At 35.6% G+C, this 24,895-nt stretch overlaps 1 long non-coding RNA gene across 2 annotated transcripts; it reads left to right on the top strand.

Moving 5' to 3' along the window:
• Window positions 1-5,843: 5,843 nt before the first annotated feature.
• On the top strand, window positions 5,844-7,832 carry LOC148783840 (uncharacterized). Of its 2 annotated transcripts, XR_016055036.1 has the most exons (3): window positions 5,844-7,030; window positions 7,205-7,261; window positions 7,422-7,832. It is a non-coding gene; the product is annotated as an uncharacterized LOC148783840 (long non-coding RNA). The 2 variants fall into 2 exon arrangements; XR_016055038.1 differs by having other exon boundaries at window positions 5,844-7,287.
• The last annotated feature ends 17,063 nt before the right edge of the window (window positions 7,833-24,895 follow it).

Raw genomic sequence — 24,895 nt, 5'->3', positions numbered from 1 at the left:
GATGTATGTTGTTCTTGGGAGTTGTTTTAATTTGAACGGGAGTTGTTTTAATTTGAACGGGAGCTGTTTTAATTTTTTGTGAACACACTGGGGAGAGGAAGTTGCTCGCTTGATGCAATGTTTGATTTGGATGTATATCTAATCTTAATCCAACGATTTTTAATCTTCGTGTGAAGACATTATGTTCAATAGTTATTCAATTTTATTGGTGCCATCTCAAGAAAATGCTGGTGTTGGTGGTATATTCCAAATTTACTTCATTATAGGATTTCAATGTCGTGCACATGTATGGCTCTATGCATCTTTCCTTGTCATATTGGAAGTTCGAATTTTTGCTTATTGAACTTTATATATTTGGTGGCGAGGTAATGTTATTGCACAAGAATGCATCTACTGTGTGCATATTACAGGTGATTCTTTTTATAAAATCTGTGAATGAAATTGATCGATATTATATTTGGACATGAATTCATGAATTAGAATAATGGAGAGATATGATATATTTTGTCTTCTAACTCTTACTTCAACACTTTAAAAATTTAAATTTGGGCCCTTGTGTAACTTTAGGTATAAAAGTAAAGGGACTCTATGTCATATGGTATTCACTTTTTGTGCCAAGGAGTCACTATTAGCTATTGGATATGAAATCTGCAGTTGAACTTTGTACCCAATCGATGATATATTCCCAGTTAATGGTTAATAATGTGAACTTTGCATCATTCCCAGTTTAATGGTTAATAATGTGACCTTTGTATCAAAAAATTTGTTGTATTATTATTATGTATAATTTTATCAAAAGCAAATGGCCTTATTGTATATATTTCGTAAATTCTAGTTGCAATTTGCGCATATCTGGTTTATGTAGGAATGGCGAATGTTTTTTCTTGGTAAAATCGTTGTTCTATATTTATTAAATCTTGATAAAATCATTGTTGTATATTTTATAAAGATTTAAAAGGAGGCGATTTATTTAGTAGGATGAGTATCCAATATACGCGAATTGTTTTGGGTGTGGAAAATTGTGTGAGGGTTGGGATTGGAGTGTGATGCTGTGAAGTAATTAATTTAGGGTGTGGTTTCTATAAGGTTGCAACCTTAAACAATCCAATTAAGGCATACCTCCATATTTGATCATGTAATTTTAGTGTAAAAAATTATTATGATAATCAAAATATTTATTTTCATATTTAATTATAAAATTTGCGTACCCCCAGATTTGATCATGTAATTTTAGTGCAAAAAATTATTACGATTATTTGAAAATCTATTTTCATATTTAATTATAAAATTTAAACTTCAAAAATAGTTAACATCAAGTATATCTAAAAACATATGAAAATCTTGAAAATGGATAATCTAGAGAATGTGGTATAAGCTGCACTATTTTTGGGTCTCAAAATTTTTATTTTATTTTTTTTTTTTACATATTGATGTTGAGATGATAAATTAAAATGTCTTTCAACATTAAAATAACCTTTTTCAATAGATTTTTTAAGTGCACCTTAATCTTGCAACCTTATATAAACTTTTTCCATTAATTTAAGATATATTGAAAAGAAATAATATATCTTCCATTACTTACGGAAGATATTGCCAACCACGAGGGTGTTTGGGGGCACGTTATCCCAAAAGAGTTGGCGCCAAGCATTTCTCTCAAAAACTTTCGAGATCCAGCTGAGATCATTGCTTTTGAACAAAGTGAATGAGGCTTGTTCAATTTTGAGATGTTTTGGGCTTCATGTTCATTTTCTTTTCTTCTTTTTTCTTAAAAGATTAGTTTCATATCAAAATTTTGTCTATTCAAATTTTTCTTTTACTTTTTGTTTTTTTTTTCCAAAAAGATTTGCTGCAAAATGAAACTCTAATGGGTTTTGCTGAACAGTGGAAGGTGGGCAGTATGAAAATAGATAAATAAAATAAGAAGCATCTACACAGCGTCTATGAGCGAAATGCTACAGTGATTTCACCCATAGTCCAATCGTCGAATATATGAGTAACATGGATAACAGATCATGGTTGAATTTAGGTCACAGTCGAATTTACATCACGCGTTACATATGTAGATGTAAAACAGTTCCACGCTCATGAGATATCTTAAAAATATATATCACAAGAAATCGCGATGGCATCTATATCACCCAACATATATTAATTTTATTTTAATAATTTCATGTTGCTTAAATTACATTATAATGTAGTCATATTTTAATGGAAAAGTTATTTGTTAGTCAGCAAGTGAAAGAGGAATAAAAAAATCACGAAAAAACCAACGGGGATAAAATAAATTTAGACAGTGGAAACTTCTCTATTAAAATGATCCTAACGGGGCTAAAATAAATTTAGACAGTGGAAACTTTTCTATTAAAATGATCCTATTGGACCCTTTCTACGTACGTGCGTATGATTTTAAAAGATCACCATTAAATTTGACACAGATCTCTAAAAAAAGTCAAAATCCACACCCAACCTATGTGACAACTGATTGAGATTCACACCAATTTTAAAATATTTAGAAAAGTCAAGTCCCACAACTTCATAACTTTTTTAAAAATTCGCAGTAACTTTAATGATGATCCTTTGAGGTCTTAGACATATGAGTGGGAGAAGGTCCCACAAAAATATTATTCTTTTAAATATTATATTTTTTTTAGTTTGATCACGAATCCTTAAAATTTTAGATCACAGAGGTATAGTATGAGTCCCTGACTCATAGAAACGCATACTTTTTTAATACCAAATAAAACAACGGAAAAAATATAAATAATTCTTGCTTCTACAATACGGTGAAAATACATATTTTACAGGGCCCCTCTGTAACTCTTGATCCTCTATCGACCATATCTTTCTATTCAATCCCTTTAATGTTGCCTGCAGATTTATTTCGTCAGTTTAAACACATGTTTGTTTTTATGATGACCTGGTTCTTGATTGAGTTCGGGTTTATATGGTTTTTCTGTGTTTGATTCTTTTGGCTTTTTTATTTTCATTCCTGTCTATTTTTGGTTTCCCACGGGTTTTGGGCCTTAGGGGTCTCTTATATGATGCTTCATGGTTCTGGTTTCATTATGCTCTCGTTCTGACTGACGAATGGTTTTTTATGGTCCTGTGGTTATTTTTGTGTGGTTTTTGGGTTGCGTTTGTATTTTTTATTTCCGGATTTCTGTGATGCTTCTTGATGAATCACTTCTTGCTCTCTTTTTTACTTTTATTTTAATACTAGGATCTTTTTATAACTACAATTATCTTGCTTGGGCATTTTGACTTGTTCTGGTTTCTTGATTTTACTCTGTATGTATTCATGGGCTCCTTAATGGTGTTTTTTGAGGCGCTTAGGGAGTGATCGTTCTATTTTTTGTTTCAGAAAATTGCTAAGACCATACCAGAATGTGCATTCAAACGATTTAATCACCATCTGTAATATATGTTCTTGCGACGCAATATATCAATTGTATCTCACAATTTTCTGAGTCTTTTATGGAGTGATCATTGTATTTTGTGTTTCAGAGAATACTTGAGACCATTTTTGCTGTCCTGTGGTTGTTTTGTGTAGTTTTAGGGTTTAGGACGATCCTTTGAAATATGTTATTTTGTGAATTTGTTGACGTGGGGTTCTTTTGTTCAAGATCACAATTTTTCTCTAGTTTCCTCGATTGATTGGTTATTTATATATCATTGGGACCTGATTTTTCCAAGGAATGAGGTTTGATTATGGGACTCTATTTCTAGGTGATATTTAAAAAAAGTTTCTTTATTGCGACTCTAGCAAGATTACTAACAATGTCCAATTACAAACAAATTGGACAAAACAAACAACTCTTGAATGAAATAAAAATAAATAAAAACCGGTTCTAAATTGCTACCTCTTCAAATACAACTCTTTATTCAACAATCAGACTGATTGCTTTATAAGAAGAGAAGAGCAAATCATAAATAAAATAAAATTTAAAAAGTAAAATTACTAGAGAGTACCTCAACCAGGTTTAGTACATCGTACGATGAGTCTCTTCTTTCCGTTAGTGGTGGTAAGATCTAGTCTCTTGACTTTTCTACTATGGCAAAAACCCTCTCAATGACACATATGGTTCTTAATCTAAAACCTGCCTAAGGCTTTAATGCTTTAGTCTTGCTTAAGCCCATTGGCTTGATCTGAGAGATAAACTTATCTTTGGAGAGATGAAAGATAGATTTGATCTTTAGAAAGATTTAATGCCTTAGTATTGCTTAAGCCCCTTGGCTTGATCTTTAGAGAGATGAGAGATAAAAATCTTTAGAGAGATGAGAGATAGACTTGATCTTTAGACAGATGAAAGATAAAAATCAAAAAGAGAGGGAGATATCTATTAGCAAGTGGATTCTCCCCTTTGCTACCCACAATCAAAACCACCAGCCTTGGGCATGCCACCTAGAACTCGCAAGAGATGGAGAGATAACTTGGGCATGCCCTCTTTGGAAAACTCGCAAGAAATGGAGAGGTAGCTTGGGCATGCTCTCTTTGGAGAATTGAAAAGAGTGAGATCTTTTTAGAATGTTTAGTTAAATTTTTGTTAATCTTCTGATATTTTATTTTTGTCATTTGAATTTATAAATTAAAAGAAATTATTTTTTTAATGTTTTAAATAAATTATAATATTTAAAATTCTAAATAAAATATTTTTTAAAATTAGACCCTCCATAAAATATGGGGGCCCAATTTACCACATGTAGAAATTTTCCAAGATCTCTCTCTTTTTAATTCTCCAAAGGGGCATGCCCAAGCCGTCGCTCCATCTCTTGCGAGTTCTAGGTGGCATGCCCAAGGCTAGGGTTGGTGGTTTTGATTGTGTGTAGAAAAGGAGAGGATCCCCTAACTAGTAGATCTCTCCTTCTCTCTTTTATTTCTATCTTTTATCTCTCCAAAGATCAAGCCGGGAGGCCTTGAGTAAGGCATTGGCACTTTAGGTGGTTGGTTCTAGATTGAGATCCATTTGCTAATGATAGAGTTTTTGTTATAGTAGGAGAGTCAAGAGACCGATCATAAATTCTGAGCACCATCGGAAAGAGGATACTCGGTGTGGGGTGTACTAAATCCAGTTGAGATAATCTCTGGTAATTTTACTTCTTTAAATCTTTATTGTGATTTATTCTTCTCTTCCGATAAAGCAATAAGTCTAGTTTTTATTTTCGAATAAAGAGTTCTATTTGAAAAGGTAGCAATTGATAATGGGTTTTTATTTATTTTTGTAATTGACATTGTAAGTGATCTTGCAAGTTTTACATATATACATCGTGCTTTAGCACATAGTCCTTTCACAGTTTTGTTTAGGGTAACCCTCATCAAAAAAATTTTTGTTTGGTTCACGAGTATTGGCTCAATTCTTGATGAAAATTTGTGCCCATAGGTTCCATATGATGCTTTTATGCGAAGGAACAATAGATTCTTACATGGTAATTTCTCATGTTCCTTGAGTTTTCTGGATTTCTTGTGTGCATTGTGTTGCAGTAGTTTATCGCTAACATTTTTGTTGGATCGTTACCAGGTGTTTTGACAAGTATGGAAACTATTGGTTCTGGATTGTGCGAGTCTGTAGATCTGCATTGTGGCCATAGAGATGTATTTCAAGTGGTATTGGGAGTCCTGCTGAATACTATTGATGCAATTTAGTTGTATGGTTTTTAGTTTTTAAGTTTGTTATAATCTGGAGATACATCTTTGGTACCTGTAGTTGTACAGAATGGCTCTAGACATTCATGTGGAACACTCACATTTAGATTGGGGGGGAGTTCATGTGGAACACTCACATTTAGATTGGGAGGGAGGGGGAGGGGGAGGGGGAGGGGGAGGGGGAGGGGGGCGGGGGGGGGTGCTGGCGGGGGTGTTATTTTATGTATATGTTGATCAGTTTGGATCCTAACTGGTTTTATTGTGAGTGCCATCGTCGTGACATGGATATGTTTCTTCTGAATTTGCAGCTCATGCATGTTTGTGGTTATTGCCTTTTGTATTAGGGGATTTACTTCTAGTGGTTTTGTGGTTTGAAAGATCCATATGACTTTATTCAGTTTTTTTAGAGAGGTATTATTTTGCTTCTTGTTGTGGTGGCATGGAATTATCTCACCCATGCCTGTGGTTGTTCGAAATGGATCGGGAGGCTAGTCTTCATCGCATTTCCAAGGGTGGTTATCCTGTTTTGGCCAATTTTTATTCTCTTCTTATTTCAATTCTATTCTTTGAATTTTTGTTTGCTGTGATTTGGATCTGTGAGATGAGTGGTCATAAGTTTGGGTATTCGATAATAGGCACATCGCCCCTTGTAGTACTGTTGCTCTTTGGATTTGACACAAATTGGTTTTTGTTGGATGGGGGCTGAATCAGCTCTGGTTTATTCATATCATTTTTGTTGTTTGTTTGTAAATGTCTTTGTGTTGATTGTGAAGTATATTCAGTTTACATTGATTGTTGTTGCTGATATGCTCTCATAATCAGATGCACACATTGGATCCTTTGGTTTTTGGTGTCTGACAGTGTGGTGTGTGGGTATTTGTTAGTTATATTTTCTTTTGTATCATGGGCAATTGTGTATATTTTCTTTGTTAGTTATATATTTTCTTTTGTATCATCATCATCATCACATTTTTCAGTTCTAAAACTTTAGGGTCATCACAGAACATATGGACAGTATGAGGTGACGTGAATGCCAGTTGTTATTTTTAAGGTTTTGTGATTTTAATTTGGGGGTCTTTTTGTGAGGGAAGCTATGGCACATGTGATTGTGTGTGTAATGCGGAAGCCCCCAATTGTTTTCTAGCAAGTTTTTCTCAGAAGATCAAATCACTGTGTATATTGGTGATCGTTATTTTCGAAGGGTCATTCTTTTTGGCTTGGCTTACTCCTTTTCTTGTTCTATTGAGGTTTCTTTCGTTGATCAAGCTAGTTTGCTCTCTTCCTCTATGACCAAGTGGGATTGGATGCCAACTCAAAATCTGATTTGCCTTGCATTGACCCAACATGACATGGATCTCACTATACAATCTATGAGATTTTTTGGCTCAGGTAATGTGACCATAAGAATCATTCTTGAGATAGAAACCACTAGTACGAGCTTTTCTTGGGTATTATGATTATTTATTGGTCTTACTTAGATTTATAATGCTCCTTTTTTATGCTTCAATTTTTGGCATGCTTCTACGTGTACTTATGTGCTCTTTACTAATTTAATCGTTTTAGGGTATCATTATGGATGGTTATGTTCTATTTCAGTGTACTTGAGACGCGGCTTCAAAGGTCTAAGCTAATCTAATCTTTGTAAAGTAATCAACTATCAATAAGATAGGCCCTGTTGCCTTCTATTAGGGCCTTCTTTTATGATTCAATTGGGTCTATCAATTATCCAGTTGTCTCACTCCGATTCTTCTCTGGTATGTTTCTTGGTGATTGCTTGCAGTTTACTAGTTTTGGTGGATTTCGTTGACTCCTAATGCTATTGCACTCGGGCTTCCCACTTACTCTCATCTAGGTGATGTTGTTTTGTGAAGTTGGTAAAGAGGATTCTCTCGTTCAAGCATTGAAAATTGCTCTCTGTTTCTTCTTGGTTATCGTTTAGAGAGCTATCATTGCAACCATTGTAACCTGCCCTTTGACTCTCCTCAAGGATTTTAATCTACGCTTTGTAATATATGTTCTTGTGGTGCTATGTATCAATTGAATCTCACAATTTTCAGTCTTTTAAGGTTATCATTTTGGTTTAGGGAGTGATGGTTTTATTTTGTGTTTCAGAGATTACTTGAGACCATTTTTGTTGTCCTGTCTTTATTGTATGTGGTTTTAGGATTTAGGACATTCCTTTTAATTATGTTATTTTGTGAATTTGTTGATGAGAAGTTCTTTTGGTCAAGAACAAAATTTATCTCTGCTTTCTTCCGTTGATTGGTTATTGTGCTATCATTGCGACCTGATTCCCCAGGAATAAGGTTTGATTATGGTACTCTATTTCTAGATGACGTTGGCTTTTGTGACATTGATGCCTAAGCTATTGCATTGCTTTTGTTGGGATTACTTCTGTTCAGTTTGCCTCACGATGTTGTTCACGATTCAACATTCTTTCTTTTTTTTTTGTAGATTTCAAGATACAAGATTATTACTTTGGGTTATTTGTAATCAAATTGATGCTGATAGAAGATAGCTATCTTGAGATGGTAGTGATGAGTTTCACAACTTTTTCCAAATCTTTAGGGAAACAAAGCAAATTGGCAGGCCGTTATTTCTTTTAATATTCTAATCAGTACGTTTTATGGAATATTATTGAATTCTATCATTGGATATCTCATCTGCATGTGCAGATGATTAAATGAGTTGAAGCACTAGTGGTATTGATGAGTTTCACAATTATTTCTCATAAATTGGTTGGCCGTTATTTCTTTTAATATTCTAATCGGTATGTTTGATGGAGTATTATTGGTTATCTCTTCTACATGTGCAGATAATTTGGTGAGTTAAAATACTAGGGGTGTAGTGCTTCTAGTGACAGGCAACATGTTGGGTTGCTTATTTCAAATCATGAGTCACAGATGGTCGTAGTGTTTTAAGAAAACAATTACCTGGGGAAACAATTGCTCCATATTGATCTCACATTTCAATTCTTTCAAACTTGGTGGTATATATTAGGTGCACTAATGATCACTATCTGTATTCTTTGGGTTGCGTAATTATACAGAGTCCTCATAGATGTTTTCATGAAGGAAAAATTGTTGGATACTGCCGTGCTCCTACAACAAAAGTTAGTTCACGAGTTTGGTATTGTTTTTCACGAGTATTGGCTCAATTCTTGATGAAAATGTTTGTGCCCATAGGTTCCATATGATGCTCTTATTGGAAGGAACAATGGATTCTTACATAGTATTGTTTGATATTCTTTGAGTTTTCTGGATTTCTTCTGCGCCTTGTGCTGCAATAGTTTATCAGTAACATTTTTGTTGGATCGTTACCGGGTGTTTTGACAAGTATGGGAACTATTTTTTTTTACTGGATTGGTTCTGGACTTGTGTGAATCTGTAGATCTGAGCTGTGGCTATAGGGATTTATTTCCAGTGGTATTGAGAGACCTGCTGAACTCTATCCATGTAATTTAGTTGTATGGTTTTACGTTTTTAAGTTTGTTATAATCTGGATATACATCTTTGGTACTTGCAATTGTGAAGAATGGCTCTAGACATTCAAGTAGAACATCACATTTAGATTGGGGGGCTATGTTTTAAGCAATTTTCTTACTACCTACCTTGTACTACAGTTTCCATTCTACATTATTGTTTGTATTTAAATTTGGACTTTTGTAGATGGATGGCCATTATTGTTATTTGTACATGCGTCATAGATTTGAAGAACGGTGTCGGCTAGTGTTTGTCAGATGGGGTTCCCATTCTATTTCTCAAAATGTTCAGTCGCACATGTACATGTGGAATTTGTTCAATGGAACATGAAGATATGGTCCTAGATGTCGGACTAATTGGTTCAGATCTATTTAACTCTATTGTTTTCTACTTAATTTCTGGAGGTGTTTTTGTTGAGTACTAAACTCTCAATTCCTGTTATCTTTGTTGGCTGCTTGCAATAATAATTCTCTTTCAATACCTTTTGGCATGTTAGTAGATACACAATTCTTTGTCTGGAAGGTGTTGGTCCTGATGCTTATTCTATGGATCATTTTTTATCAGTTTGTTTGGTTTTGTTTTCCTAAATCCAAGTTGTTATGTGGGTTACTTATTCATCTCAAGATTGAATGTGGAAACGTTTTTTTTTTTTTTTTTTTCTTTTCTTTTCTTTAGGGAGGGGTCAGTTTGGATCCTAACTGGTTTTATTTTGATTGCCATCTTCGTGACCTGGATATGTTTCTCCTGAATTTGCAGCTCATTGCAAGTTTGTGGTTGTTGCCTTTTTTATTAGGGGATTTACTTCTAGTGGTTTAGTAGGTTTAAGGATCCTTATGACTTTATTTAGTGTTTTTAGAGAAGTATTATTTTGCTTCCTGTTGTGATCGCATGGAATCATCTCGCCCATGCTTAAAGTTGTTTGAAATGGATAGTGAGGCTAGTCTTCATCGCAGTTCCATGTGTGGTTATCCTATTTTGATCTATTTCTATTCTCTTTCTATTTCAGTACTATTCTTTCAATTTTTGTTTTTTGTGATTTGGATATGTGGAGATGAGTGGTCGTAATTGCCATTTATTTTGGGTATTCGATAATAGGCACATCATCCCTTGGAGAACTGTTGCTATTTGGATTTGACACAAATTTGTTTGTTTGTTCGTTGTGGGGCTAAATCAGCTCTGGTTTATGCATATCATTTTTGTTTTTTGTTTGTAAAGGTCGATGTCTTGATTGTAAAGTAATCTCCGTTTACATTGATTGTTGTTGCTGATCTGCTCTCATAATTTGAAGCACACATTGGACCCTTTGGTGTTTGGTGTCTGACAGTGTGGTTTGATCTATTTGGACCCTTAGTTACCATCTTTGTTGTTAACTAGCCTAATGTGGGTCTTTATTAATTATATATTTTCTTTTGTAACCTGGGCAATTGTGTTGGTGAGGCTAATTACTGATTTGTATTGATTGTTTATACTTGCCCAATAGGCATGATCTCATATGACTGCTGATGGGCTGCTTGTTGAGGCTTATTTGGTTTGGTTTAATCATGTTGAAGTGTGTTGGATGTCTCAGCAGTTTATACACTGGTTGTCGTTCTTTTGGTGGTTTAGGTGCCATGTTTGAAGCTACTGCATCCATGGGCTAGTAACCAAATTGTGAACTAGTTTGTATTTATGTTTTTATTGCAATTTTATCTAATGATCTGTTGCAGCTTATCTCAAGCATTAGGTTTTTATACACCTTTTGGATGGAACATGTGGACAGTCTGAGGTAGCGTAAATCCCAGTAATATCCAAAGGCCATAACATTGTGGTACAATTTAGATAGCTCTGTGGTCGGGCCTGGATTGCCGTCGCTCGGGCTTGCTCTAGGGCTCGGGCTCGATGAACCCCCTCTCAAGCAACCGCTTGACCTGCGTGCACATGTGCGCTCGCGTGCCACGTGCGAATAGGTGTCCCACGGTGAGAGGATGTTAAAGCAGTAAAGAGGTGGACTCAAACACCTACCTCACCGGTTGAGTTCATGGGACACATTCGGGCCTTAGCTTTTTTTAGATCAATATGAAAGCCCTTCAGTTGTCCAGCAGTACGGTTTGAATTCGGCCTCTCAGTCGTCAATAATGCACTTGGACTCTCACTAAAAATGGCTCTTTAGAGTTCACCTTTGGCAACCTCTTCCTAATAGATTTTTTGTGTGGAATGGGGTTTTTAGTTTAGAGGTTAGAGTGATAGAGAAGAAGAAGAAGAAGAGATAAAGAAGAAAGAAAAATAAGAATGAATTAATGGGTGGTTTATTTCAAAGACTAGAAGGAAGAAGAAGAATATAAGATTGAAGAGAAGATAGAATGACCCAAGAATTCGGCAGCTTTCTGGTGTAATCTCTCCTAAGATATATTATCAGAGACAAAAGAAGATACTAGGCTCAAAGCTTTAGTATCCGGAGGGTTTAAAGGACGTGAAGTCGAAGGGCTTAGCCCATCGGGAAGTCACTAACCCAAAGAGCCTCCTTACAAATAACCAAGTGAGAGGAGAAAAGAAAAGAAAAGAAAGATTGGATAGAAGAAAGAGAGATGAAGAAGTGACAGAGAAATCCCTTACAACTTAAACACTTTTGGAGTATGGTGGTTAGGGCGATCTGAGAGTTGAACTCTCTAAGGAAGCTGCCTCATGAAGACCCCAGCTCTAGTGTTCAAGTATGAGAGAAGAGAGCAAATAGGAAGAGAGAGAGAGAATATAATAAGTAAGGGAGAGAGATGAGATAAGAAATAAAGGAGAGAAGGATTTCACGGACTTGCTCGGTCTGTGTAGTGTAAGGTAGAAGGGAGAGAGACGGTATATGAGAGAGAGAGGAGAGAAGAAGAGAGTGAGATGAGAGGGGTACAGACCCATGCGAAGTAGGGAGAAAGGAGGGAAGAGGAAGGGGAATAAAAAGAGAGGGAGAGGGGAGTGTCACGAACTCACTGTGGGTCCATGCACACAAGAGAGAGAGAGATAGAGAGAGAGCTATAGAATGAGAGATAGGAATGTCAGGCCCGCTGCTGGCCAGTGCAAGAGAGAGGGAGTGACAGTGAGAGAGAGGGTGAGAGTGATAGGCCTACGGCAAGCTCGTGCACAAGAGAGAGAGAGAGAAAAAACGGGTGAGAGAGGGGTGATGGGCCCACGGTGGGCCGGTTCACGAGAGAGATAGAGAGAGGGAGAGAGAATGGGGAAGAGGGGACGGGCCTACAGTTCGCCTGTGCACGAGTGAGAGAGAGAAAGAAGAGAGAATAGACCTAGGTGGGCTTGGGCCTATGTGCACCTTCTATGGTCTTCTTTGAGCACTCCTTAGAGAGAGATCTTGGCCTTTGGGGGTTAGGGTTAGGGTCTAGGTTCAAATAAAGGGGCCTAAGTGGGTTAGGGTAGTGTATGGTGATCTAGGATGTAGGGTACTCTAAAGTGGGTGTATGGTAGTCTAGGGTGAGGTGTGTGGAGTGGGGAGTAGGAAGTCTAAGGTGAGCTGTATGGGGTAAGGAGTAGGAAGTTGGGAAGGCTAGAGAGTAGGAAGCTTGGGGTTCTAAAGAGTAGGCAGTTTGGGGTTCTAGGTAGTAGGGAGTTTGGAGTTCTAGGGAGTAGGCTAGTTTCTCTCTCCAACAATTGTTTCTCTCTCCTCTCTATTTGAGCTTGGAATTGGGTTAGAAGGAAGAGAAAGAGCTCAATTTTTTATTGAATCTCAAGCATTCCAGTATATTTCCAACTCTCTTTTTACATAATAACTTGAGTCACTTATATAGAGCATCTATGAAACATGGGTGGATATTCAAAAACTACAAGAATTGCTTGAAATTAACATTAACATTTTTAATCAACATATCTCTCTACAAAATTTCAAGTCAAAAAGATAAATTAAAAATAAAATTTAAATATAACAAAGTGACTGCATAAAATGGCCGTTGGATGTGCTCGCATTGAATAGGGTTATCTAACCTTATATTATTCAACGGGCAAGCTCAATATGCTCCTTTGAATTTTCTTTTCCTTTTGGTTTGTAATATATTGCTATGAGTTCATTTTTTTTGTTCTTTATTCGATTATGTCATCATTTTAATTTTTATTTATCTGAACTGATCTACTTCGACGAATTTAAATGCCTGCCTATTACATGATGAGTCATTGATGTTTGCTCTTAACCTGAAGTGTCAAAGGCTCAAAGCATTAAAATATTTGACAATCTACTAATGTTCTCCACCGATCGGCGATAGGGGTGGCAATGGACCCAACCAAACCCTAGACTTGACAAGTAGAGCCAACCTTGAGTCCTGGTATGGGTTCAAATTTTGTACCTGAATACTATCCGGGTCCAAATTTCAATGAATTCTTCAAGGATTTAAGAATAAATGTTCCAACTGTTGGGTTTATGTGGCCTTTAAAGGCTTTATGAGTATGTATTTAAATATTTTTATAGTGAAACATAAACTCAATGGGAGTGTGATCTCTCGATAACCATACTAAGCAAATGATATTTGCTTATACCAGACAGTGTTTATCGATCTAGGCCAGACGGTTAGAAAACCCAAGGTACCTGGGCATAAATAATTAACCAATGAGGGTTTTGAGTTAGTAATTGATGAACTCGGAGCTTATGCCTAGATGAGTGAGCCGAAGAACTGTGTGACCTTTGTGTGTGATAGTAGGCCTACTGAGATGAGGGCCAAAGCTCATCCATGTTCCATCACACGGTATGCATATTGATAGATCATTCGGGAAAGCCAGATATCCACTTTTGGGTGAAGCGTATGCATGTGCGAGAGATACCCATATGCGCCATAGAGCTGTGGTCGCATCAGGTCATGACGACCTTGACTCGTCTCTAAGGGAGGACCTGTAATCTACAGGCTGGGATTGCGACTCCTTGATTCATCGACCTGGCTTTGGTGACCCGCTAATGAGCCCATGCTTGGACTGTGGGACACGGGAAACACTTGATCGGTTCGATAAAACTAGTGTGGTCTGTAGTCCAAAGTTGAAGGTGGAGTACCCCGTTATTACAGATTGGATTCCTAAAACCATATGAATCATTTTTCCATCATATTAATTTAATTGTATTCATTTTATTATTGAAATGATTTTTGATTTATTATTTGAATTTTTATGAATCTCTCAATATTTTATTTGTGATTTTTGGATGTATAAAAATAAAGTTATTGTTCTTACAAATTATAAAAACTCAAATATATATTTTAAATTATTTTATTCAAATTTAAAAAATAATTTTTTTTATTTAAAATTCCATGGGGGCCCATAGTGCACATGGGCCCACCATGTGGCATGTGGGTGGGGGCCCACATGTGCCACAAAAAGGGTGGCACACCCCACCCTCTTTGCTTTTAAGATAAGGTTAGTTTGATATGTGGCATGTGGTCAAATCTTGGAAGGGATATATTGATCATGGCTTTATCTATTTTGTAACAAGTTTGTTTTAAAGATATATAGTCAATTTGAATTGATATGGATCTTATCTTATTTATATTTGGTAGTATTTATCTATTTGATATTATTTGACATATCCTTATGGAATATGTGACATGGATCATGTAATTTTATAAAATGCATGATATTTATTTTATTTAAATATATTAATAGGAAAATGGTTTAAGGAAAGAGGGATAATGGTCCGAGTACCTTTCATAATGTTGATGACCCATCTATGGAATAGATGACTCAAATCTCTCACCCCACAAGTCACCTTGATCAACTGTCTAGATTCAATCTCATGAAAGAGGTAAACTATGGAAAAACTCTAAAAAAACCCTAAACCTAAATATTCACTATAAATAAGTGTGCTCTCCCTACAATCTCAACACAACCTCTCTCTCTCTCTCATAACCTCTCTCTCACCTTTCTCTCTCCTAGAGGGGCATGCCCTACTCTCTCTCCTTCATCTTTCTCTATCTAATTTGCTCTCTTCAAATTTTAGGTGATACTCTCTCTCCTCTTTAAAGCTAAGTTATTTTTAGGGGGGTTTTAAAGTTTTAGAGAGTTTTTAAGGGAAGATTATCTAGTTTGGCCAGTTATCCGGGTTCGAGATTGAAGCTAGACCACAGATCCCGCGCCATTGGATGTGGTGACTTGGTGTGGGGGGTAAAAATCCTGATTGAGGTAATCTTCGGCATCTTTTTTTATTTATTTGTTAATTTCTTTTATTTTATATTCTCAAGCACAATATTAGGTTGTATGAATGGCATCAAGTAGTTGAGATTTATTTTTTTTGAAATTTCTATTGTTTGTAAGAAGACCATCTGTGAGTGATCTTCTTGCCAAAATTATAAGGGGTGATTATTATTATAAAAAAAAAAAATTGTATTTTCTCGGCAAAAGATCACATAGGTCTTTCTTTCATTAGTATCAGAGCTAGTTTTACTTGATTGTCATTAGAAGTCTTTTCTTATTTTTGCTTGAGAATAGAAATATATGATTGCTCGTACCTTCATCTCTGAGATCCTGAAAATCGAAAGGTTTGATGGGACCAACTTTGCTTCATGGAAAAGAAAAATCAAATTTATGCTCTATGAAGAAAACTTGCACGAGGTACTCTTTGAGGACCGACCTCGTCGTCCAACTGACGACTCATCTCAAATAATCAAAGATGAGTACACCAATTGGAAGAAGAGAAACTTGAGATGCAAACACATTCTTTTATGTGCCATGACTGACTCGTATGCTTCTGAGTACGAAAGTGAGATTTTTGATAAACTTGAAAGAGAGTATGTTGAACCATCTCTAATGAAGCAAACTATAGCATTGAGAAGGTACAATGATTTAAAAATAATAGAAGGTACCAAGTTTGCAGATAATGTGCACGTGTTTCATTCGCTAGTCAGAGATTTGGAAGATACAGGCATGAAGCGCAATGAATCTATGCAAGTGATTCATTTAATGAATTATCTTCTTAATTCATGGGAGACTTTCATATCTTCCATCTCTGGTAGAAGAAAGGCCACAAAATTGGAGGAACTCATCATGACCATCAAATCTGAAGAAGAAAGGAGGAGTTCAAGGCAAACCCCAAGGGATGTTGTGCATATGGTAAAATCTCAACCATCTTTTAAATTTAATAAAGGAAAAGGAAAAAATACTTTTGAGAAGAAAAAATATTTCAAAAGAATAGATTTTGGAAATAAGAGAGCAAAGAGAGAGACTCGAACTTGTTTTATTTGCAAGAAAGTGGGCCACATAGCCAATAGTTATCGGTTCAACAAATCTCGTGGAACTTACAAGGAATTGTTATATGTGGTTTTCGAGTCTGTGCTAGCCGACCCCAAGGGAGCTTCTTGTTGTCTTGACTCGGGGGCTGTCACAAACACCAAGGAACGTTACCGTTTTTTCACTCCCATAGGGTCAGCACAGCAGCATATTTATATGGGAAGGAATCATAAGACTGATGTATTTGGAGTTGGAAATTTTGAGCTGAAATTGAAGAGTGAGAGTACCTTGATCCTAAAGCAAGCACTTTATGCTCCTTATATGAGGAAGTGTCTGGTTTCGATTCCTAAGATATCTATGGCTAGATTCATAACCACTTTTATTGGAGAGAAAGCGGTGGTCAAGATAGGAGAGATGAGATCATGGCTGGACGACTTGTAGACGGGCTATTTACTATTGAAATAAAAGAGAACGTTGCTTATGTCTCGTCCGCTAATGAATTAAATGCTATCCTATGACATATGAGGTTATGACACATTAATATCAAACGAATGGAAAGATTAAAAAGGGGTGGGATTCTTCAAAATTATAAAGGAGATTTATCGAAAGTGTGCGAGTCTTGTGTGTTAGGAAAACTAATAAAGAAAAATACCACCAGGGCAAAAAGAGCTACTAACGTATTGCAAATCATTTGTAGTGACATATGTGGACCTATGAATGTGACCACCAAAAGTGGAAAAAGATATTTTATCTCTTTTATAGGTGACCACTCGCGATATGGCCATGTGTACTTTATTCTTGCAAAATCAGAAGCCCTAGAAAAATTCAAAGAATATAAGGCCCTGGTAGAGAACCAAACCAACCTAAAAATTAAAGTCCTTAGAATCGATAAGGGGCGAGAATATTCATTTGACCTTTTCAAAGAATTGTGTAATGAAAATGAGATCATCCATCAGTACACCATGTCTTATACTCTGAAAAAAATGGTGTAGTTGAGAGAAGGAAGAAGACCCTAGTGGAAATGGTAAGGAGTATGATGGGGTATGCAAATCTCTCATTGGAGTTTGGGAAGAAGCCGTATTAACGGCATGTTACATTCTTAATCGTACTCCCACAAAAGCTGCATCACTTACTCCACACGAAATTTTCATAAGTCGTACTTCCTCCCTTGAACACCTGAAAGTTTGGGGTTGCTCAGCCCATGTCCTTATCTCATATCAAAATAGAACTAAATTGTAACCCAAAACTATCAAATCCATTTTCATTAGTTACCTAGATCATAAGGGGTATCGATTCTACAACCTTGAAACATGTGGGGTTATTGAAAGTCGTGATGCTCACTTCTTCGAGGAAGAGTTCCTTGAAGCAAGGGTGAGTCGAAAAACAAACCGACTTTTATGAAAAGGCCCAAAACAAGGATGTAGTTCGAAACCCTGAACCTGAAACTTCCAAACCAACCCAACCTGATCTTGAACTCCCTATAGAAAGTGAATCTTTACCTGAACCAAGACGAAGTAACCGAGTCAGTAGACCACCTCTTTACATAGAACATTTTGTCTACCTTGGAGAACATTTTGATAAGGTTGGGGAAGATCCAGATTCAGAACCTAGAACTCACCGAGAAGTCTTTATCTGTCCTGAAAGGGAATACTTGGAAGAAGCCATGAAAGATGAGTATGCTTCCATGGACCAAAACCATTTATGAAAATTAGTATCCCTAACTGAAAAATGTAAGGTTATTGGTTGTAAGTGAATTTTCATGAAAAAGTTGAACTCTGAAAGAAAAATAGAAAAATATAAAGGCTAGGTTGGTTACAAAGGGTTTTACCCAAAAAGAAGGGATAGATTATGAGAAAAATTTTTCCCCTGTTGCCAAATTTCCATCCATCCGAATCTTTATAGCTAAACCCATTTTGACTTTGAGGTTCATAAAATGGATGTCAAAACAACCTTTCTAAATGGGGATTTAGAAGAAGAAATTTACATGACCCAACCTGAGGGATTTGAGGAGAAAGAGAAAGAGAACCTAATATGCAAACTTAATAAATCCCTTTATGGCCTAAAACAAGCTTTGCGACAGTGGTATATAAAATTCCATGAGACCCTTGCTCTTGCAGAGTTCTCCATAAATAATGAGGATTATTGCATATATCAAAAGGTTAGTGGGAGTGATGTGGTCTTTATATCGTTATATATAGATGATATGCGAATTGTTAATAGCCTAATTGCCCTAATAGTAGAGACGAAAAATTTCCTTGCACAACACTTCGATATGAAGGATCTTTGAGAAGCTTCATATATGTTGAGCATCAAGATAATAAGAAACAAGAGAGAGAAGATTATCCAACTTTCCCAGGCAACCTACTGTAAGAGGATTCTGGAAAAGTTTGATGAGTATGTGTGAGCCCATATCCACCCTAATTGACAAAAAGACGAAGCTTAGTAATAAGATGTGTCCTACCGAAGACATAGATATAAGAGTCATGGAGAGAGTGTCATACAAGTGCGCAGTTGGGTCCTTATATATGTCATAACGGGAACAAGGCCTGACTTGTCCTTCGTCATGAGTTTGGTAAACCGTTTCCAAAGTAATCCGGGAAATAAGCAATGGAAAGCCGTAAAAAGAAATCACATATATTTAAAGGTGACCATGAACTATGCGCTCACATATAAGGGGAGAACTGAAATATGCGCTCACATATAAGGGGAGAACTGAAATAGCAATAGAGGGATATTCAGATGCAAGCTATCTCGCGGTTCCAGATGATGCGAAATCTATATCTGGGTATGTGTTTATGCTTGGAAGGGGTGCGATTTCTTGGAAGTCAAAGAAACAACATATTGTAGCCTTGTCCACCATGGAATCCAAATATGTCGCATGTTGTCTAGCAACTAAGGAGGCCGTGTGGATTAAGAAGTTGCTTAATCAACTTAATTTTCACCCCGTACGTTGTGAGGCAGTGCGATGCGGCTATTTGTGTCTCTAAGGAGCCTCAGTTTCACAAGAACTCCAAGCATATTAAGTCTTATTTTTATCACCTGAGAAATGAGATGAGATTGAAAGAGATCGAGATCAACTGCATATCTACAGATTTGATGATTGCAGACACTTTGACTAAGATAGTTGTCCCTAATATTTGTAAGACAAGTGAGAGAGATGGGGATGAGAGAAAGTGAGGAAGAGAGAAAGTAAGGCCTTCAAAGGCCAAATGGGAGATGTTGGGTTTATGTGGCCTTTAAAGGCCTTATGAGTGTGTATTGAAATACTTTTATAGTGAAACATAAACTCAGTGGTCCCTCGAGGACCATACTAAGCAAATGATGTTTGTTTATACCAGACTGTGCTTATCGATCTAGGCCAAACGGTTGGAAAACCCAAGATACCTGGGCATAAATAATTAACCGATGAGGGCTTTGGGTTAGCCCTTGATGAGATCGGAGCTTATGCCTAGATGAGTGAGTCGAGGGACTATGTGACCTTTGTGTGTGATGGTAGGCCGATTGAGACGAGGGCCAAAACCTCATCCATATTCCATCACACAGCATGCATATTGATAGATCGTTCGAAAAAGCCAGATCTCTACCTTTGGGTGAAGCGTATTCATGTACGAGAGATACCCCTATGCGCCATAGAGCTATGGTCGCATCTGGTCGTGGTGACCTTGACACGTCTCTAGGGGAGGACATGTAATCCACAGATTGGGATTGCGACCCCTTGATTCATCGACCAGACTTTGGTGATCCGCTAATCAGCCACTGCTTGGACTGTGAATCATGGGAAACACTGGGTCGGTTCGATAAAGCTAATGTGGTATGTAGTCCACAGTTGAAGGTGGAGTACCTCGTTATTACATATTAGATTCCTAAAACGATATGGATTCTTTTTCCATCATATTAATTTAATTGTGTTCATTTTATAATTGAAATAATTTTTGTTTTATTATTTGAATTTTTATGAATCTCTCAATATTTTATTTGTGATTTTTGGACGTATAAACATACAGTTATTGTTCTTACAAATTATAAAAATTCAAATATATATTTTAAATTGTTTTATTGAATTTTAAAAATAATTTTTTTTATATAAAATTCCATGGGGGGCCATAGTGCACATGGGCCCACCATGTGGCATATGGGTGGGGGTCCTTATGTGCCGCAAAAGAGTGGCACGCCCCACCCTCTTTGCTTTTAAGATTAGGTTAGTTTGATTTATGACATGTGGTCAAATCTTGAAAGGGATATATTAACCATCGCTTTATCTATATTGTAGCAAGTTTGTTTTAAAGAGATATGGTCAATTTGAATTGCTATGGATCTTATTTTATTTATATTTTGTAGTATATATCTACTTGATATTATTTGACATATCCTTATGGAATAGGTGACATGAATCGTGTAATTTTATAGAATGTATGATATTTATTTTATTTAAAATATATTGATGGAAAAATGGTTTAAGGAAAGGGGGATAATAGTCCAAGCACCTTCCATAATGTTGGTGGCCCATCTATGGAATAGGTGCCTCAGATCTCTCACCCCACAAGTCACCTTAATCAACAGTTTAGATTCAATCTCATGAAAGAGGCAAACTATAGGAAAACCCTCAAGAAACCCTAAACCTAAATATTCACTATAAATAGGGGTGCTCTCCCCCAATCTCAACACAACCTCTCTCTCTCTCTCATAACCTCTCTCTCACCTCTCTCTCTTCTAGAGGGGCACGCCTTACTCTCTCTCCTCCATCTTTCTCTCTCTAATTTACTCTCTTCAAATTTTAGGTGGTACTCTCTCTCCTCTCTAGATCTAAGTTAATTTTGGGGGTTAAAATTTTAGTAGAGTTTTTAAGAGGTGATTATCTAATTTGGTTGAAATCAGCTATCCTGGTTCGAGATTGAAGCTAGACCACAGATCCCACGCCATTGGATGTGGTGACTCGATGTGGGGTGTAAAAGCCCAGTTGAGGTAATCTTCAGCATCTTTTCTTTTTATTTGATAAGTTCTTTTATTTTATAATCTCAAGCACAGTATTAGGTTGTCTGAATGGCACCAAGTAGTTGAGATTTATTTATTTTTGGAATTTCTATTGTTTGTAATGAGACCATTTGTGAGTAATCTTGTTGCCAAAATTATAAGGGATGATTATTATTATAATAATAATAATAAGTGCATTTCCCGGTCAAAAGATCACATAGGTCTTTCTTTCACCTAACTGCTCCCGAACTTCGGCTGATTCAAGTTAGCAATTGACTTTTAAGAATTATGTAGTGCACGCTAAAGAGTTAAAAAGGATACATGCATTATTGGAAACCACTAAACACAAAGGTCTTGTTGCCCTTTGGTTGCACTCTCTCAACCAATGGTTTAAAAAACGGATCGCTGCCTCGGATCGGGCACCTCAAAAATCTTTTCGAATCGGTGAATCAGCAATCTGGATCGAAAATCGACCGAATCGATTAGATTAAGCCTTAAAAAATTTTTGAAAAATGTATTAAAATTCATTATAAATGTTGTCTTTTAGAAATCCAAAAAGAAATAGGGGTCCTCCATTAAGAATTTTCATTTTTTTGCATGAATATGCAAATATTGATATGTTCTTTCCCTGCATGAACGATTGTTTACCATTTAATTTACATTACACAAAAGGATAAGCATAGAATTATCATGGATTAAGTACATCATCATACATGGAGTAAAATAAAGCATACAATTTGGCAAAAAAATTTACAATAATATACTCATCCATAATGCCACTACACGTACATGTGACACAAAAAATATCTACAATGATATAATCATTCACAATGCCAAAAATAATATTTACAATGAACTAGTGGGTACAACCTCAACTCAATTAAAATGATCACAAATAATCGTACATCTCAATTACAAAAATGCAAGATAATATAACAAAAAATGCAATCTTCAAACATGCCTACAACTCAATTATCAAGAAAGTATATACAATTTATGTATATTTATTTTTTGCATTAAAAATTTAATAATAAAATTAAAAAATACAAGATAATATAATTATCATACATTCTACTATTTTTTTACAATGATATTCATACAGTTAAATACCAAGAATATACATACATGCCACAAATAATATTTACAATGATACAGTCATTCAAGATCATATAATGATAAAATATTTATCAATCATATACAGACATTTTATGCATTAAAATTAAAAAATTGCAGTTTTGCATTAAAAATTTAACATGTATTTTTTGGATCAATAATCTATCAAGATGCATTTTTTCGTACTAAACATTTAACAATAAAAATTAAAAATAAAGTTTAATTCGTCATGATAATCAAAACAAGGTCACGATTTTTACAATTTTTCAAAAAATCACGATTTTTCAAAAAAATCGATCATCAAAAAAAAAATTCAAAAAACGCACCCACAACTCCTCTTCATCCGAAATCGAGCAATAAAAATTGCTTAATCTGGCAAATTATATACAAAATTAATTGAATAACAGTATTGCCTTAAAAACCCCCTCTAAAATAATTCATAATTGTACTTTAATTTGTCTCATACTTGTAGTTTGGCAGGAAAAAAAAAAACCCTAACTGTTCTTCCCAAAACCGTGACTCAAAATCGAAAATCCACTACAAATCCACCAAAATTAACACAAAAGGATGTAGAATTTCTGATGAATAACACAATCACGACTAATTTCCCTCTTATTTCATACAAAACAGTGATCTATTTCATATGCAATTCAAATAATGGTGGAAAAAAAAAACGCAGAAAAAACGCAGACCTAACCTGACATCAGTCATTTGAACTCGAAAATCCAACTCAAATCAAACAAATTCGATCTAATTAAATACATTTTATTATAAATAACACTATAAGAAATCAAAACCCTATAATATTAACAAAATATTTGCAAAAACTTGAATGCAATCAATTAAATGGCAAAAAACAGAACTTCTTACCTATTTTTCTACAACCGTGGCTTCAAATCCAAACCTGAGTTGTAATGGACCAAAATACTCACAAGGTATAATTAATTTCTTCTAAATAACACTATTAAGATCAATAACCCTCATATTTTACAAAAAATGATGCCCTATTTTGCTTGAAATCAAAAAAATAGCAGAAACCTAAAAAAAAAACGTTGTTCGTCACAAATCCACCTATTTGTGATCGAAATTGAAGATTTCAACTCCAATTTATCGAATGATAAGGCTGAAAAGCTAAATAAAAAAGCTGAAATATTAGATTCACATGCTGAAAAAGCACAACAATTATCAAAAAAATGCCAAAATGTGATGATTCCCATCGCAAAACATTGTTTACCCGTGTTTGAACAGTGACTCGGGCGATTCCCCGTGTTTCGCTGGAACCAGCACGGGTGTGCCGATTCCCGAGTCGAACAGGGCGAGTCCAGTTCGACTCACCGACTTTTTAAACACTACTCTCAACCAAAGTAATAGTCCTTATTTTCGAATCAGAAGGATAGATGGAGGCGTTGATAACGATTCAACCAAAAATGGTGAATCATCATCATCAGAACCTTTTTTCAACTATTTGAGATCGGCTACGCAAATGGATATTATAAGTTGGTTTAGTTGGATTTGTTCATATTGGGTCTTCAAAACTTGGAATTAGGTCCATCATTTTCTCAAACGGCTATGATGGTCATGAATGGAAATTCAAAGTTGAGTTTGCTTTTTTTTTTCTTGTTGTTTTATTATAAATCTTATTGGTTTTGATTTCTTTTCATGTGTGATTTTGTCTAGCCGCATTATTCAATGCCATAACGCTAGTAATATGGGTGTGAAAAACCTCTTGATCAAGTTGTAGAACTGCGGTTACAATTTGACATTCAAAAAAATTGTATATTTGATATTCCATAGATCATTTCATGATGGAATGAATTATCAAGAGAGAAACAGGAATTGGTCTTTTGATCTGTAAGAACTCTTGAGTCTGCACTTTTTGTTGGTGATATGGTGGAAGGATACAGGTCATGTGGTTATTAGGCTTTTGGAGATGCAGAAAATGTATGTCGTTATTTAAATTTTTTAATTTTTTTTTTAAGAAAAACCAGATAGGGATGAAATTTTGGGCGTGTGGCTTCGATTTTCAACCGCCTGATCAAGATCTGATTGTTGCGAGTAAACTTATATTACTAGTGATTATAGGTGACGACATGCGTCTCCTATATATATATATATATATATATATATATATATATATATATCCAAATTTGCGAAAAGGACATACAGTCTCTGCAATTATAAGGACTTTTTAATAAAAAACCCTCGCACGAATTTTTCTTTTAAGGACTGAAACCTTATGAGATTTTTTTTTTAAGTTTCGCCCTCGCCCTCCCACTTTTTAAAGTCCTGTAATTAGACCGATTTGCCCCTCTTTTCACAACAAACACTTACAGCTTTTCATCTCTATCTCTCCTTTTCATGGTTTCTTCCTTTCTCTCGCATCCTCTATTTGAAAACCTAACACATTATTTTCCTCTTTACATAGAGAAAGCAAGATAGGGTTGGGGTTTCTAGAGAAGAAATGAGATGGGGCATATATAGAGAGAATATGGGAGGCATAAATGGAGTTGGGTTT

Source organism: Amborella trichopoda, chromosome 1, assembly GCF_054954075.1.
Source record: "Amborella trichopoda isolate Santa Cruz 75 chromosome 1, AtrichopodaSantaCruz75HAP2 v2.0, whole genome shotgun sequence".
Taxonomy (NCBI): Eukaryota; Viridiplantae; Streptophyta; class Magnoliopsida; order Amborellales; family Amborellaceae; genus Amborella; species Amborella trichopoda.
Note: the sequence above shows the minus strand (reverse complement) of the source record. Positions and strands in the feature narration are given on the sequence as shown.